Source organism: Dipodomys ordii, unplaced genomic scaffold (genome assembly GCF_000151885.1).
Source record: "Dipodomys ordii isolate 6190 unplaced genomic scaffold, Dord_2.0 Scaffold242, whole genome shotgun sequence".
NCBI classification, from domain to species: Eukaryota; Metazoa; Chordata; class Mammalia; order Rodentia; family Heteromyidae; genus Dipodomys; species Dipodomys ordii.
In genome coordinates this window covers 960,708-979,015 of record NW_012267458.1, presented here as the reverse complement: position 1 = coordinate 979,015, position 18,308 = coordinate 960,708, and positions in this window count along the sequence as shown.

The following is an 18,308-nucleotide window of genomic DNA, read 5'->3' as shown; positions in this document are numbered from 1 at the left end:
CTGGCTTACTTCACCTAACCGTTTTGATAATATGGAATCACAGAAATTGTAACTTGTTTGAAGGTGCTATTACATAAAATATTTATAGTCATAATATTGACTATACTCCAAAAACAAGTGACAATACATTTATGGCCCTTAACAAGATAATGATACTACTAATTGTGAGCTCTTTGATATAGACGCTAGCATTGGTCCCAGTGAATCCAAAACAGTTGAACATTCTAAATAATTTAAATAATTTTTTGCAAAACCAAGAATAATCCATAAATGTTTAAAGCCATATATTTCAAAATTACATTCACATAGAGCTCTTTGTAACAAAAATTGTTATTAGCAAATGACATGTGTTTTCCCTAAATGTATAATGCCAACTTGAATTAAAAATGTATTGGCTACCTCAGCATAATCACAGGCAGACTTCTTAATTAACATTTAATAATGTGTAAAATATACCCCTTAGCCTTTTAAAATGAGAAATACATGTACAAAGCTTGTTAGAGATTGATAGGACCTCAATAAAATAAAATAATAATTAGTATTGACTTCTTTGGATAAAGAAACACAAAACCTCTGCCTTATTTCTATTTCCGTATTAGCTATCACAGGCTTAAGGGGTCTGAGGTATGGAGGTAATTCAATAATTTATGACATTATATAAAATAGAATCCAACAGGACTTGCATTTTCTCCTTGCACATGCATCAAAGTGATTTTTCCCATCTGTTTTATCATTGAATAATCTATTGATTACCTACTTGAAACCATAGCATTTTCCTGTATAGGTTACATATAGGTGAATGAGGTGTTTAATATGTCATGGTCCTGACAGAATAAAAGTAGAGAGAAGCCATAAACATCAAACAGAAAAACAACAATTAATTCAGACCATGCTGCTGTGGAGGTATGTTCACACTATGGCTCAAGATTGGCTGAAGACAGTGGAGAGAGTGGTCAACAAAGGCTCTCAGATATTTCAGAAAAAAAATTTTAATGGAAAAGTACTGCATTTTCTGAAAATTTTAGAATTTCTCTTGTTTCCTTTTTTCCTTCAAGTATTTTGAAGTGAGCTTCATATATATATATATAAAACAATTCAAAGGAATACAAAATATACATGGAGTTCACGTAACAACAACAACAACAAAAATACCCCACAGTATAGCACACTAAAATACTGATTCAAAGAAACCATAACAGGCTTCCATTTGAAATGTTATTTGCATATACCTTCTGTATGAGAGCTAGTATACTTATCACAGGACTTTTTATAATAATCAATTACTGACAAACTAAAAGAAAGATTCTAAAGGAAAGACTCCAAGAAGATATGAAGAATGAGATGTGAAGAATGAGAAAGAACTAACCATGGGACCATGTGAGGAAAGGCTTTTCCCATTAAAGGGATTTGACCTGGAAGGTATAAGAAAGAACAAGTTATCATGCAGCATTCAAGTAAATGACGTATTGTTATTAAATATAACAACTTATAGTGACATGCCTTTTCAATCAAATATAAAAACAATATGAAATTCAGAAGTCACAGTAAAAATGACGTGATATCCAACTTGCTTCTAAGCCCCAAATGCATTCATCAAAAAAATTAGCGGAAGTAGAGGAAATGCTAAAAGAATTTTGTTTGGGGGCTGGGAAGGTAGCTCAGTGGTAGAGTGCTTGCCTTGCATGCATGAGGCCCTGGGTTTGATTCCTCAGCACCACATAAGCAGAAAAAAGCCAGAAGTGGTGCTGTGGCTCATAGTGGTAGAGCGCTAGCCTTGAGCTGAAGAGCTGAGGGACAGCGCCCAGGCCCAGAGTTTAGGCCCCAAGACCGACAAAAAAAGAAAAGAAAAGAATGAATTTTGTTTTACCTTTGTCTATATGCTTATAGACTGTGAAGAAGGATGGATGCAAAAAGAAAAAAAGAGACAGGCTCTGATTGTATAATCCAAAAGACCATACTTGGCTGAAGATATGATTCAAATGGTAGAACCCCTACCTAGCATTCATGAGGCACTTAATTCAAACCCCAGGACTACCAAATTAAATAAATAAATAGATGGATAGATAGATAAGTGAATGAATACATAAAAAATAAATAGACCAGATGTCAATATAAAGCACAGATTATTTTTTAACCATTGAAGGGGAAATAATGGGATTTTAAATTGAGATGAATTAAAATTCTCACAAAGAAAAACGAATCAATGATTTCAACATCTATAAAACCTCTTTTAGTGGATATTTTCAATGAAGTGCAAATTTTGTTTCATTTTTAACTTTTTCTCTTGAACTTTCTAATTCTGAGACCACATGAAGTAGAAGCCAAGGGAAGTGTAATGCCTTACTTTCTAACAGCCACCATGGACTGTTGCTGGAGAATAATACCAAAATTCTTGTGATGTGTGTATGTATAGTGATTAATCATCCAAATATGTTAAGCAGCTTGTTGCCCAAATATTTTGCAATATATCGTTCTCTAGCTTCAAGCTACTTCTTACTGACTTTGCCTTGAATAGAATTCCTCAGCATCACAGAAGGTTAACAAATGTAGGAATCCACTAGGGCTGAGCAAGAACATAGTAGCACCCAGCTCTGTGGCCGTGTTCTGTCCAGAAGGACAGTCTTTCTGGCTGTTCCCAGTGTTGCTGGCTTGGCCAGAACTTCCCCCTTACTTCCCAAAACCATGTAAAATAATAACATACATTAACTGCACAAAATTCTTTCATGGTGATGCTTCTATACATGCTTAAAATGTTCTTTGCTCCAACAGAACACCTCTGTTACTCTTTTTTATTCACTCTAACCACCTTGAAAACCAATGTTTTCCCATGGCTTCATTATCCAAAGGCTTCATTATTCACTCTCATACATATCTCGGGAGTACTCTGCTCATATTTAAGCCCATCAACCTCTCTACCACTGCTTTGTGCCCAGCTCCGTAAGAGTGATGTGATCACCTTTCTACATAAATATTCCTGAATGTGTATACAAATATGTGTTCATGTCTACATAAATAATTCATTTAATTATAATTATAAATCACTTAATTAACACATCTTTAGCGCATGTAGAAAATAATCCAGCATCTATACAAATTTAGTTACAGTAGAAACATAGTACTGGTGTTGAATTTAATTGAAATGGGAGAATATTTTCTAAGATAGATATACATTTCTTTATTTGTTGTGATGGAATAATGTTGCTTCTCCAAAAATGTAAGACAATTACATATAATCCAATGACCTAGTTATAATCAGAGTGAATAAATTAATGCTCATTGATTTCTAAGGATATTTTGATGCAAATCTCCACGGTTAACAAAAGGAGTGTGGAAGATTGGGAGAAGATCTTTAGTAGCTATTCATCAAACAAGGGCCTGATAGCTAAAATATACTTACAGCTCAAAAAATTAAGCCCCCAAAAACAAATATTCAAAGGAACAACAACCCCATTAATAACTGGACTAAAGACTTAAAGAGAGACTTCTCTGAAGAAGAAATAAGAATGGCCAATAGACACATGAAGAAATGTTCAACATCTTTGGCCATAAAAGAAATGCAAATCAAAACACTGAGATTCCACTTCACCCCAGTTAGAATAGCCATTATCAAGAAAACTAATAATTACAGTTGCTGGCAGGGATGTGGCCAAAAGGGCATGCTATTACACTGTTAGTGCAATGTAAACTTATTCCGCCACTCTGGAAAGCAGTATGGAGGTTCCTCAAAAGACTAAACCTGGAGTTTTGCTATAACCCAGTAATCCCATGCCTGGGCATTTATCCAAATGACCACAAACAAGCCACACTAAAGCTACCAGAACAACCATATTCATTGCAGTATTATTTACCATAGTTATGATATGGAATCAACCCAGATGCTCCTTAGTAGATGAATGGATCAAGAAAATAATGTGATATATACACAATGGAGTTCTATGCTCCCATTAGAAAGAATGATATTGCCCCATTCGTAAGGGAATGAAAATACTTAGAAAAAATTATATTAAGCAAAGTAAGCCAGACCCCATGGTATCCCTCATTTGTAATAACTTTCTAAGATATTCTTAACAGAGGATCACAACGGCTTAATACCTATGTGCATGTGACTGTGTAAAATGATGCTTATTGAGATGAACTCCAAGAAATAGAAACAAGAAGTGTTTATTTTTTAGTGTACTGTTAGCACTTACTTGTCTTTTCCCCTTTGGTTTATTCCCTGTTGACATTGTTTTTGATTTCGGTACCCAAGTCTTATGTATGTTCATCTGATTTGGGGAAGGGTAGAAGAATCACAGAAAGGTCGGACAAAGGGTAAACCAATGCAACACTAGACACTATGTTAGAAATTAACTTTACAACAACTTTGGGGGAAGGGGAGTGGGGTGGTGGGAAAGTAGGGGAAAATGAGGGGGTAACACTAAAAGAAATGTCATTATCTTACTTACCTAACTGTAACCCCTTTGTACATGACCTTTACAATAAAATCTTTTAAAAAATAAAGATAAAAGTCCTGCGGAGCTGTGCTCTCTGGCTTCCTCCTAAATGTATCACATTATCTAATTCAGGAGAAAGAAGTAAGTCAAGAAGACAAAACAAAGTCATGCTTTAGGTCATCAGTCTCATATCTTCTTCATCCCGTCTTCAAGCAAATTGCCAGCAACAATGAAGTCACTTCAAAAATAGCACCTTCCACACACACAAAACAAATGTGCCACAAAAGACAGTGTAGTGTTCACAGCAGAATAAGACAGCCAATCAATGTTCATTCCTCCACATTGTTTCTAAAGACCACCCAGCTCTACCAGGGGGTAAGGGACACACCCTCCGCTTGCTAAATAAGCAGGAGAGAGAAAAGTGCACATTTCAAATTCTGTCAGAGTGGAAATAAATTCCTAAGGCAAGGAGAGGCAGCTCCTGAAGCCGCACCAAGCATAGACCTCCCCCCCCCACACACACACAGAAGAATCATGAACTAATAGAATACCTTCACAGAAAGAGAGTGTGCAACCTTTGTGTGCAACCTTTTGATGAGGAAATGCAGGTACAAGCCTGACATGGAGACCAACACCACAGCACCACAGGCTGGAACCCAGCAGGAAGTGGGCAGTGGGCAGTGTGCAGAGCACCGCAGCTCTCTTGCAAAAGTACCTGTGGGTGGGTACTCTTAAGGCAGGGGGAGGGTGGGGGAGGTGAAGGAAAAGAAGGAAGCAATAGTTCAAGGCTGAACATAACCAAGAGCATCACAAAATCCAAAGAAGCAGTCCTGACACTCCCTCTCTCCCCACCAAGAAACAAATAAATGCCATCAGTTTTTAAAAATCAATGTCCCTGTATCAAAGGAAATAAATACTCTTGCCCTCACAAATCCAATAAGCCATCCAAAGTCATCTTTCTCCTCATAAAACTTATTTCTAATCTTATAAGAATAAATATTTTAAAAGTCTTTCAGATATGTCAAACAACATTCAAAGAAAACTACTTTATTAAGGAAGCAGAAGTGCAAAGCAAAATATTTCCATTTATAGTCTCCTTTATAAAGTTACCTAAAAGAGGCTGGGAAGGTGGCTCATTGGTAGAATGCTTGCCTTGCATGCATGAGGCCCTGGGTTCAATTCCTCAGCACCGCTTAAACAGAAAAAGCGGGAAGTGGTGCTGTGGCTCAAGTGGTAGAGTGCTTACCTTGAGCTGAAGAGCTCAGGCACAGCACCTAGGCCCAGAGTTCAAGCCCCATGACCAACAACAACAACAAAAAAAGAAGTGACTGATAAAACTACCTAAAGATGAAGGAAACAATGAAATAGCTTAAGCAGGAATTTACAAGGGGGAGTGTAAGAAAATACAATAGATACTTTAAAACTGAAATCACATGCATAAACGTTAAAAGAGAAATGAATACATAATTGCAAAGATGTGGAAAGAGAATTAACAATTTCAGACATAAATACTATGCTGCAAAAGACAAAAATCATCTTAGAAAGAAAGACTAACTGCAAAATCCTTACAGAAGAACAGATAGAACACCAAAAAAAGTTACAAGGAATATTTAAGAAATGTAAGCATTCTACCCTGCCAGTGAAAATAAAATCACAAGGAAAAAATATCAGGGAGCACAGAAATACAGAAATAACATAAAACAAATTAAAACTAAGCAACAAAATAGAATTAATACAGAAAATTGCAATTGGAAAAAGATTTCTGGAAAATAAAAAAAAAAAGAACTGACTCCTACCTGAGAAAGCAGGCCCAGACAAATTCTGGTAAACATAATATATTTTTATATTTTAGTTTGTAAAGGTAAGGACAAGTCCTCTAGGCCTTAGGAATACACACACATACACGCACACACACACACACACACACACACACACACACACACACACACACACACACACACATATAAACACAAACCCCCTCCCAAACTTACCAGTTTAAACAGAAAGAGAAAGATATGCAAAGCAAAGAATTTCTAAAACATAACATTTATAAGCAGAAGTGAAAGATGCATGAACAACCCGTTTTGATAAAAAAAAATCTTTGTATGCTTGTTTTTAAAACAGAAACTGAAAAAAGTCATCTCTAATGAATAAAGATAAGGAAAAATTTTATTTGCTATAATGTCATTATTTTAAAGGCCACACAGTGCTCTCTTTAAGGACTATTAACTGTTTATTTTCTAACCAATAACCCCTATTTAGCAGTTAGTTCTTTTTCACCATTGTTGTAACTCTTTCAATTTTTAAGATGAGAGGAATATTTCTCTATGTACCAATATAGACCATAAGACAAGTAAATGAAGAATGAGTCTGACTTAAAACAATTCCAGTGGAACTCAACTAACAAATGTTATAGCAATGTCCACATGAACAGAATAAATAAGATCATAATAAATGGCTAAATGATGTGTGCTGTACAGATTACAATGCTCATTTTATAAGAAGTGTTAGGAAAAGAATAGAAAAAGAGAAAGGGAAAAATGGTAAAAAAAAAAAATCTATGGTTTTATGTTTACCCAAAAATGTACTCATAGATGCATCTTAAAAAGATAGCACCACTTCCTCGCTTTCTTTTAGTTTCTTCTTTTGATTTTATTTGTATTTTTACTTTGGTTTGTTGTTGTTTTATTTTTTCAGGTTAGTTGACTTACGCAACAGGTACAAAAAAAAAACTATCAAAGCCATCAAGTAGAAAACATGCAATAGCATTAAATTTTTGATCCCTTCTTTATACAGTTGACGTTTTTCAAAGCATGCACATAATGGCTAAAACAGAAATACCAGGGACCTGCCCCAGACTTCGGCACTGGACTTCTGAGTCACAGCTACAAAACAGGTTAAGTGTGGCGGATGCCCTCATAGCAGTTTGGTAAGAGGAGAGAGTACTTGGTTCAAATGTGTCCACGGATGCTCGAGATCAGTGACAGAAATACATTCATATCTGAGATGACACGTGGGGGCTTATGGCAAGTGAGAAAAGAGCCTTCTCCGAGTATGATGGAGAAACACTGTATATGTAGAATTCCAAAACAGGACATCACAAGACCATGGTTAGAGACTTTGGCAATTTTCTGGATAAATGCAGGACACAAGGGGCAAGAATGAATACCCAGGAATGCTCGCATTTCTCTCATTCAAAACTAATAATATTTATTGAGTGCCCATCATTGACTGTCATGTCCAGAACTTGAAATTTGTTCTTGGAACATACACAAGTCAGAAGCTATAATGTGGCATGGAATCTGATTACCTTCCAAAGAGTTAAGTGGATCTCAGCTCTCCACACTGAGCTTTCCCAAAGAATAGAAGTCACGTCCTGCCCCTACACACCTGCAGTCAGGATCAAAACTAACAGCTTCTCTATTGCTTTGTACAGGTATTCTGAATGAACACCTAAAGTTTTATAGACCTGTCCTATGGAAGAATACTATTCAATGATAGGAGAATAAGTCATAAGCTATATAGTCAGCCCTATATATATATATACATATAATACTAGATAATAATATATTATATAACATATAAAAGATGTTATAAATAATTATGTATTTTATATAACATATGCATAACATATATAATACATATTATATACTATATAACATGCAATACATGTTACATATAATAGTTACAATGTATTATAACATATATTTGTGTTCAGTGTTCTGAGGAACACTGAATGAAATTGTTTTCTAGATAGCTGGAAAGATTGGTAGAGCATGAATTAATCACAGGGAAATAAATGGCTCAGTTATTCCTATTGTTTTTCTTCTTCATATTTAGATATAAAATCATCTCACTCCATAGGGTTCTGAAAGCTTCTAAAACCTTCTTGCTATGCCTGGCAAAGATCCCCGTTTCAGTCTGATGTTTCTTTCACTTTCAGGGACAAGATCGCACACTACATCAATAATCATGACATTATTGAAAGTAAATGTAATTTTCTAGGTCTTCCGAAAAGGATTGTACATTCACTTGTTGTGTTTACATGATTTCCATTTGAAACCAACCTTTGAATGAATCTCTTTTCAGCTGAATTGCTTTCAGTTTAGGCTTCATTTGATTTAAGCAGAAAGAGAAAAAAGTCATATATTAAAAGATAAGAGTCAAATCCCCTGCACAGAAAAGGAGAAAGGTTTCCATTCCTCTTGAAAACTAAGTACCAGGAGGCACCATACTGGATTGGGGTAATGGAAGTCTGGTCCAGTTCCTTCTCATTCATTCATTCATTCGTTTGTTTGATCAGTAACTATAGAGCAGCTTCTTCTGCTGCTGCTGCTTCTTCTGCTTCTTCTGCTTCATCTGCTTCTGCTTCTTCTTCTGCTTCTTCTTCTGCTTCTCCTCTTCTTCTTCTTCTTCTTCTTCTTCTTCTTCTTCTTCTCCTCCTCCTCCTCCTCCTCCTCCTCCTCCTCCTCCTCCTTCTTTCTTTTGGCTGGTCCTAGGGCTTGAACTCTGGGCCTGGACGCTGTCCCTGAGCTCTTCAGCTCAAGGCAAGCACTCTACCACTTGAGCCACAGCACCACTTCCAGTTTTCTGGTGGTTAATTGGAAATAAGAGTCTCATGGGGGCTTTCCTGCCAGGGCTGACTTTGAACCATGATACTCAGATCTCAGCCTCCTGAGAAACTAGGATTGCAGGCGTGAGCCACAGGAACCCAGCACTATGGAGCTCTTTACCTACTAACCACTATCTTAAGTGCTAGAAAGAAAAAGGTAATGTTGACGTCTTGGGAGACAGGGTAATGTTACCCATCCAATGACCTGAGCCAATGCCATCGACCTACAAGGAGAATCTAATTCATGTGAAGTCAATCTTGTCAGAAACATTCCTAGTGGGACTAGCTCTAATACAATCATCAACTGGAAATCATTTGCACAATGAAGTGAGGAAACGTGTGAAACAAGGAAGGTGCTGCAGGCGTGGCTCAAGTAGAACAAAAATGAAGCTCCCAAGGTCAAACACCAGCTCCAGCAAAACAAAACAATGTAACACATCAAGGACAACATAGCTGTGGGTAAAGATTGGTACTCTTGCATTTGTAGTGCATCTATCAATTGTATGCATTAAAATGAATAAATGGATGGATAAATACATGCACAAAGGAATCTACTTCTTAGGATCAGGTGGTCAAGTTGAAATTTTGACAGACTTTCTTTTATTTTTTTTTTAAATTTTATTTTATTTGTGAACATACTGTACAGAGGGGTTACAATTGCATGGGCAGGATAATGCGTACATTTCTTACCAAGCATTGCAGCCTCCTCCTTTGTTTACCCTTCCCATCCCTTCCCAGCCTCCCCCCTCCCCCCATCCCAATCCTTCTCCTTCCCCCCTCCCTCCCACCCCCTTCCCCCCCAACCCCCCCCCCCCGCACCAACGTTGTAAAGCTCGTTTTGGACATGACAACTTGTACTTCTCATTGTTGCATAGATCCACCTGTATCCTTAAACAACTGGTTTTTCCCCATCTCCTCCACAAGTTATACTGACATCAAATATAGTGAAAGCAGGGGTTATACTGTGGGGGAGGGACATACAAAGCAACAAAGAGATAATCTTATAAATGCGTTAGAAACAATGTATGAAAGAAAAAACATTAAAATACATATCTAAGGGTTCATTTTCCTGACATCACATTATCTGACCTTTTCCACTTGACTTGTACATATACTAGATATTGCAAATAAGGGAAACCATGGGACCTATGTTTCTTTGGGCCTGGCTTACTTCACTTAAAGACTTTCTTTTAAGATTCAGGGAGGCAGCACACTGGGCTGGCTAGGACTAAAGGAAAAGGGACTGCACACATACTAGGCTCACTTGGTGGAGTTGCATGACACTCAACTGACTTACATCTCCTTCCACTTCAACACCTTGACCTCAACCCACAAGGATCGTTTTCATCAGATTCCTCCTTTTATACTTATGGTTTCAATTTGGTGCTAAAGTTAATATGGTTTTTGAAATCTGGTAAATTACAAAGCACAGGGTCTAGCACAAAACAAATTACTGTATCAATTGTCTTAGTGGCATGTTATCATGTGTATGATAAAACTACTTCAAGAGAAGAAAGTCTTCTATTTCGCTCATGAAATTTGTCTCACCACAGATGGTTCTTAGAGTCAAATCCCTGCTTCATCTTGCATAAAACCAGATCAGTATAAACTTAAGGATTCCCCCCCACACACAAGAAAACATCTTACATCTACAGTTCAGACATATTTTACATATCGGTGGAAGTTCCACTCAATATTTCTGGAACTTGTGGACCAACAGAGACTTTCTTCATTGTTGGAAAATTGTATCCTGATAAACTGTGAAGTGTTTAAGCAAGGTGACAGAAGTTATAATATTAAAGCTTGGTGACTAGTGAAAGTTCCTAATCTTTGACTATTGTAAATCCTATTTGAATATATTCTCACACATTTTCCATTCATTGTCTTGAATCAAGAAAGTGTATTCAAAAAAGAAAGAAAGAAAGCGCACTCTGTGTGTGGGGGGGGTGGGTGTGGGTGTAGGTGTGTATGGCTTATTTTAATTAACACACAGCATCATTCTGTGTGTGATAAATAACTATTAAAAACATAAAAATCCAAGTTGGGATCCGGTGGCTCCCGCCTGTAATTCTAGCTACTCAGGAGGCTGAGATCTGAGGATCGCAGTTCGAAGCCAGCCCAAGCAGAAAAGTACCTGTGAGACTCTTACCTCCAATTAACCACTCAAAAACTGGAAGTGGTGCTGTGGCTCAAAGCAGTAGAGTGCTAGCCTTGAGTAGAAGAGCTCAGGGACAGAGACCAGGCCTTGAGTTCAAGCCCCACAAGCAAAAAAAGTTAAAGATTAAACACACACACATAAAATTCCATATTAGTAAAAGCATACTTTTGTTATTTATTTCTGGCTCTTAAAGCAAGGTTAGGATGAGGTACTTGATTCTTTTTAATTGAAGCATTTTTTTCTGACCAATTTTCCTCTACCTCTGCTTCCTTTTCCTCTCTACTTTAGTCCATTACCAATCAGTAGTTGGTAATTTCTCCCCACAAGTAATATCTCTTTAATATATTAGTGCCCTGAATCTTAAAACTAAATACTAACAGGAAATATAATCCACAGGAAATAAAATCCCTTATTTAAGACAAAGAAAAGAAGGCAGAAAAAACCTCAAAGATGCCATAATGCTAAAGAAAGACCTCATCTCACCCTAGATTTTATTTAACTATTTGTCTGAGATGCTTCTTTCCAAGGCAAGATGTATTTATCCTTTGGCAATGTTCTAAGCAAATGACTTTATTTCAATTATATCAGCCATCAATAAACAGAAATAAAAGAGATTAATGAGCAGCAATACAACTAAATGATAGTCACTAACTATAATTTTGCTTTATTGGTAAACCTCGCTCTGACTTTTCCTTCCATTAAGACTATATCCTAATTATCTCAGTTTCATTTTGCCATTAATAACCTTATTTTCTTGGAAAAAATAATTCACTCAGAATTAATATTGATAGATGAGTTTAAAACCATTCTTTCAAAAATAAGGCAGAGGAGAATTTTTTTAAAGTTCTCCTGTATAGTTTGTGGTCATATTTTTTAAATGATCATATTTTCTAAATGACCTTGCAAGCCAGACTTTCATCAAATGTAGTACTCCATTATAAGGAGTAAGGGGTAGAGGACTGAATGTTGGGGTTTGAATTCATATAATAATTAGAACATTTATTTCAAATGTGGAGGAGTTGGCAGTAATAAAATGGCAGAAATTTAGCTCCATGGTGAATTATAAATGTCAAATTGCTGGTATGCATGTTTGTTTGTTTGTTTAAAGCATGTAGCTATTAGACAACCAGGCTACATTCGTGTGCCTTTAGCAGCCTCTTGTATTCCTCTAAGGTATTCTGTCATTCACTGTCAAATTTCCAATGTAGGATCATAAGACATGCCAGACCAATGTCCCAAGCTTTCCAGGTCTGGACACACCCAGGCAGTCCCTTATTTTATATGCTATTAAGTATATTAAATGGGAAAAGCTGCTTGGGTATTAGAAGTCAGTTCCACGGTGTGGGTATATGCATCTACTCTGAAGAATACCAAGAGGAGTGGGGGAGGGGGAGGAGCGCCGCTCTTCCGTGTGGACTCATGGTACTGACACTGTCAGCCGGATGAACAATGAAAAGGATGTTAACTAAATTTTGATGTGCAAGAACATGTGTTTAATTTTCGAGATGCTTTGTTTAATTAAAAGGTAAATACCGTTTACCATTCCTCTTGCAGACAAATTTAGAGCAGCAACAACACCTACAGGGTGTTCAAATTGCCGGCAGAATTTCTTGGATGCATTTGATCAATTAAAAGGGTACACATTTGGGGAAGAAATAATTATTTTTTCCCATTTGTTTTCAAATAGAAAAGCCTCTATTTTCTATCAACAGATTATTCCTAGAGCTTTAATGCCTAGCTAAGTATGGATTTAAAGGTACCCAAACTACACATGGATGTCTAGTGCAGAGAAAATAAATTTAAAGACTAAAAACATTGCTTGTCATTCAACCCCTGCCTTACATATTTTCTTCCCCTTTCTGTTTGTCTGTCTGCCTTTGTATAAAGGGTTATTCCAAAAGGACTGGAGATCAAAAAGACCTTCTCACTCCTCCAGAAAGATAACCTCAGCCACATCTCTTGAGACTGCCGACGTAACTGCTCCATAAGCTCATGCCAATCTTGAGGCAGATCAGAAAGATCTCAGCTCTCATGTTTCCCTTTATTTAAGATTTGCTACCTTTTTTCCTAGTGATCATGGAGGGGGAACATGCTATTGCTTCTTCATCTGGCCTAAGGGCAGAAGAAGTGGAAGGAGACTTACACTCCTTTATTTCTAACTTCTAATCTCAATAATACAGGCAGGAGAGATAACAACACGGCCATATTTCTGTAATTCAACATTTCGTGTGGTTGTGGTTCGGTTTCCCTTTATGCGTGAGGGGAGGAAATAGAAGAGGCACTCTCCTGAGAATCCAGCCTCAGTATTTCCTCGGATGATACCAACACACACCATCCAGGCAACATGAAAGAAAAACTTGCACAGCTTCCTGAGAGTTCCCCACACAGGGAATGAGAGTTTGGAGGCCACTCACTATAGGACAATACTTTCTTCCAGCCACTCCTGTCTGCCACCTGACTAACATATAAAACTGTGAAAGGCGAAATGGTCCAGCTCTTACATGATAGCTGTTATACGATTCCTTTGTCAGAACTCAAGTGCAAATCACCCTGGCAGGAAAGAGTACAAAAGAAATTTCAACAATTATATATGTGTGTGTGTATACATATATATATATATACATATATATATACATATTCTCTAGTCATAGCATACAATTCCTTCCTCCTTTCCACCTTCCATCCATTAACTGAAATTCCCACTCTGTCTATTTGCCAAGTGAAAGCTTGGGTTCATGGTCAGATCAAAGATAGCAAAACCCTAACAAAACAGCATGGTAGCTACCAATCGATGACAACTGGACATGTGTTCTCATTATTCAAACTCTAACAGGCTTACATTCTTGTGGGCCAAGAGATAAGGGAATCGTTTTATAAATCTGTAATATCCTAACATTTTGATACTTTTTACTTTCCATATCCAGTATACTTTTCTTAATGGGCAACTTCATGTGCTGAAAATTTAGTAGAGTTTTTTTTATAAATAATGAAGTCCAGGAAATCTTTTCCCTTCATAAGGAGAGACAGGGAGGGAGATTACTGTGTAGCATATTTCAAAAGAGAAATCTAAATTCATTACAAAATCACACCTTGGAGCCCTGGAGGTAAACTGAGGCTATTGCTATTTTAGGCCTTTGTCTCTTGCCCTTTGTCTCATGAGGACAATATCCTATTTACTTGAAATTTGTCATTTACAAAAACATCTTGTTGAATAATTTCCTCTTTGATCTCTTCATGGTTTCTTTGGTATAGCTCCCACATAAATCTTGTTTTCTGACAAGCAATGAATCCACAATTCACAGAATAATTCCGAGAAAGCGTCTTCCTTAACCCATGAGCACATCTCTGCATACAGCTCTATGTGGTTATATCCACTTGGTAATTTCCAGTTGGTGATCTTATTATTTGGCATAAATAATAAGATCCAAATATCCTCAACAGAAGAATACTAGCCTGTTCTGGTCTGCCTTGCACACTTTATTACATTTGTAGTTGTTGGGGTTTTTTTAGAATCTTTATTTTAAAATTTTTATGGCCATCGTTAACATGACATTTAAATTTGTCCGGTTCCATCAGTAGAATATAAGATTGAACAAACCAAGGTTATTTTTTCTTAGTATTGCTTCATTTTTTTTCTCTCTATGTTGAATTCCCACTGCCTAGGATAGATGCCAAGCTCAGGGCCAGAACTAGTTGTTGAATAAGAGATGAGTCCCTGGGAGTCACGTGATCTGGGACCTGGTGCTCGGAGGTTACCTTGGTCTTAAGAGTTTGAATACAGAAAACCTGAGTTCCACTTCCCCCACTGACTAGAACATAATGTAGTACTTCTTGAAACATCAATTTACTCATCAGAAAAACAAAGAGTTAGAGTAGATCATTTAAAACAAACAAACAAACAAAAAAAGCCCTTTAGGTCTAGAATCTGGTGAGAGTGTTTGTGGTATGAATTCACACAGACAAGCAGGCTTTATTATATAACGTAAGGTCTCCAAACTGATATTCATACTAAGGGCTTAATGAGAGGTGAGAGGGAAAAAAATTCCCCAATTTAACATTAATAGTCATATTGAACTAAATTAAAGCACTGGGGAGAAAAAAAAACTACAGATTCCTAGCATGATAGGAAGCCATGTGGTCAAATAATCTGCACACAAATAAATGGCAAAGCGTAGACAAACAGGCTGCAGTCCAATTGGTGCCTGGAGGCAGTTTAACTGGTTTTCTCTGCTACTTTGAGGCCTACTGAGAATGGATGGAGCCTCGAACTATTTTATGAAACACATTCTGGACCTGAGCTACCTGTACAGTGCAGGATAAATCAGTTTTCATCAGATACATCAGTGCTTCCTAAGTACACACTAAAATGTAGATGCCAGTCCAAAAATCTTTGTCCGGTTAGTATTGAGGGGGAAGGGGAGGGGAAAGAAGACTAAAATTTTAGTCAATAAAATAGGCTTCTCAGGTATCTTCTTCACTGCTGCCTTCCAAGCCAAGCTAATCTAATTCTTTTAGTCTTCTGCCATTTTTATATCAATTAATTCATCACTAAGAGAAGCACTATTTCTACCTTTGCATCCTTTTAGTTTAAAGAGATATTCACAAGTAAGGTGAATGCATAAAGTTTTCTTGTAAAGAAAAAAAAGGGGGGGCACTGGGCTGTTCACAAACCACTGTTTGCATTTTGAGCCAGACCACGAATCTTTCAGTGTATCAGCATTATGGTTAAGTAGGATGTATGCAAGGAATCAGATTCTGTTTTTTAAAGCCTAACTATGTGCTCTGCTCTGGTAACTAAGTTACCCCTCTCCCTCCCTCCCCTCCCCTCTTATCTCTGGCATGAGAAGAGAGAATTCATAATAAGCACTTGACAAAGTAACTATTTTCCATTTATTAAATGATTTCTTTCTGGAAAACGTTTATTTTTTCCCCATAAAAGATTAAGATTGGGGCTGAGAAGGTGGCTCAGTGGTAGAGTGCTTGCCTTGCATACATGAGGCCCTGAGTTTGATTCCTCAGCACCACATAAGCAAAAAGAAAAAAAGCCAGAAGTGGTACTGTGGCTCAAGTGGTAGAGTGCTAGCCTTGAGCTGAGTGACAGCGCCCAGGCCCAGAGTTCAGGCCCACTCCCAGACCCCCCCCCCAAAAAAAACGATTAAGATTCTGGGATGTACATGTAGTCCCAGCTATTTGAGAGGCAGAAGTAGGAAGAGTAATTCTTTATCAAGAATTTGCCAAGGTAAGATGTTATCCTATCTGAAAAACAAAACAAAAGCAAAAGGGAATGAAGGTATGGCTCCGTGGTAAAGCACTCTGCCTAGGGCTTCAATTCAATCCCCAGTAAAGAATTAAAAAAAAAAAAGTAAAGTCAAGAAAGATTACGATCAAGGCACAAACCATTGACTTAATTATAACCACTCAGAATACAGTACACTAAACTCAATCTCTCAAGTCGTCCCCTCTCTCTCTCTTTTGCCTGTCATGAGGCTTGAACTCAGGGCCTGGGCACTGTCTCTGAGCTTCTTTGGCTCAAGGCTAGTACTCTAACTCTTGAGCCATACTGCCACTTCAGGGTTTTTTTTTTTTTTCTGTTTATGTGGTACTGAGGAATCAAACCTGAGGCTTCAAGAATGCTAGGCAAGCACTCAGCCACTTTCCCAGCCCCATCATGTTCTCTCTTTTGCTACCTGCTTTTCAATCCATGCTCCCTCTGCCTGCTGCTGTCACCATAAAGGCAACCTCTCAAAACCTTCCTTTTCTTCTCTGTAAAGGAGATAATACGACAGTATCTAACCCATAGGTCTACAGAAGAATTAAATGAGATAATGCTATCAAAAGCCACAGCCCAACAGAGCCAGTGGCAATGTGTAAACCCTTTTTGCATGCTTGTTTTTTTTTTTATTTCCCTAAGGGTTACTTTGTCTTGGGGAGTTGCTGTGTTCTCTGAGACTTGCTCAGATCTTCCAGAGGGAAGGGGGAGGGATGGGTGTAGGGTGAGAAGGAGGGAGGGAGAGAGGAAGGGATGGAGGTAGGGAGGGATGGATAAGGACAAAGGTTGTTTCTCCTACCTGCCTCATTTCCATCCACTCAAAGAAGCTGGCATCCACCTGAAAATACCAAAGAAGAAAACACATGCCTTTCTAAAATGTTCTCTCCTAAACAAATGAATTCCAAAGACAGTCAACATTCTTTAATTTCTTCACCCATTAGAGTGTGTGTGAAGCAAACAGATTAAAAGCAGTCCGGGTCCCTAGCTGGACCTACCTCTATTTATTGTTTAACTAAGAAATAAAAAAAAAAGCCATGACTATTTTCTCCAGATGGTAAACATCTAGAGACACTACACTCTACTAAAGTCACAACACGATAACTAGGCTCGCGTCTGGCTCAAGGCTGCCTGAATAGAAACGCTGTGATTTCTAACAACCTTTCAAAACTTAAGACTTATTTCAAGGCTAAACTAATTTCAAAACACAATCTATACAAAAGGAAGCTATGAATTGTGTAGAAACAAAACAATCCTTTCTCCAGTCCCTAGGTGAGAGTGAGGGATGGGGGGGGGGGGAGCAGAGAACCCGGTCCAGGAAAGTTTCTCACCTCTGTGTCTGGATGAACTTTACACACCTAGGCCCTGACTTGAGACTGCAAAGTGGGGCTCATCCAGGACTAGAGGAAGGAAAAGTTCAACACCACAGGGTTGACCCCATCCCAAGGCCCAGAATGGAATAAGAGTCAACCTTTCCTCTAAGGGCTTCGTGCTTGTTTCCAGAAATGTGCATTAACTTAGCCTTGTTCCCAACTCCTGTGTGAGTGTGTGTGTGTGTGTGTGTGTTGCACGCGTACGTGTTCGATCTCGGAGACAAAAACGTGTTTTCAAAAGCAGCCTTGGATTCTGCAGTCCTTTGGGGGGGATGGGGGCTGGGGTTGGGAGGGCGGGGGTCAGGGAGATCATGGTCCCCCCAGACCTCATCCAGAGGCGAAGCTGAACTCACACTTACCTTTAGGCGGTGCACGAGGTGAGAGCGGGTCGGGGCGCTCTTTGGGTGGTGCTCGGGTTTCTTTTAGCGGGTGCACGGCGCCGGGGTGGGGTGGGGACCGCGGGGGG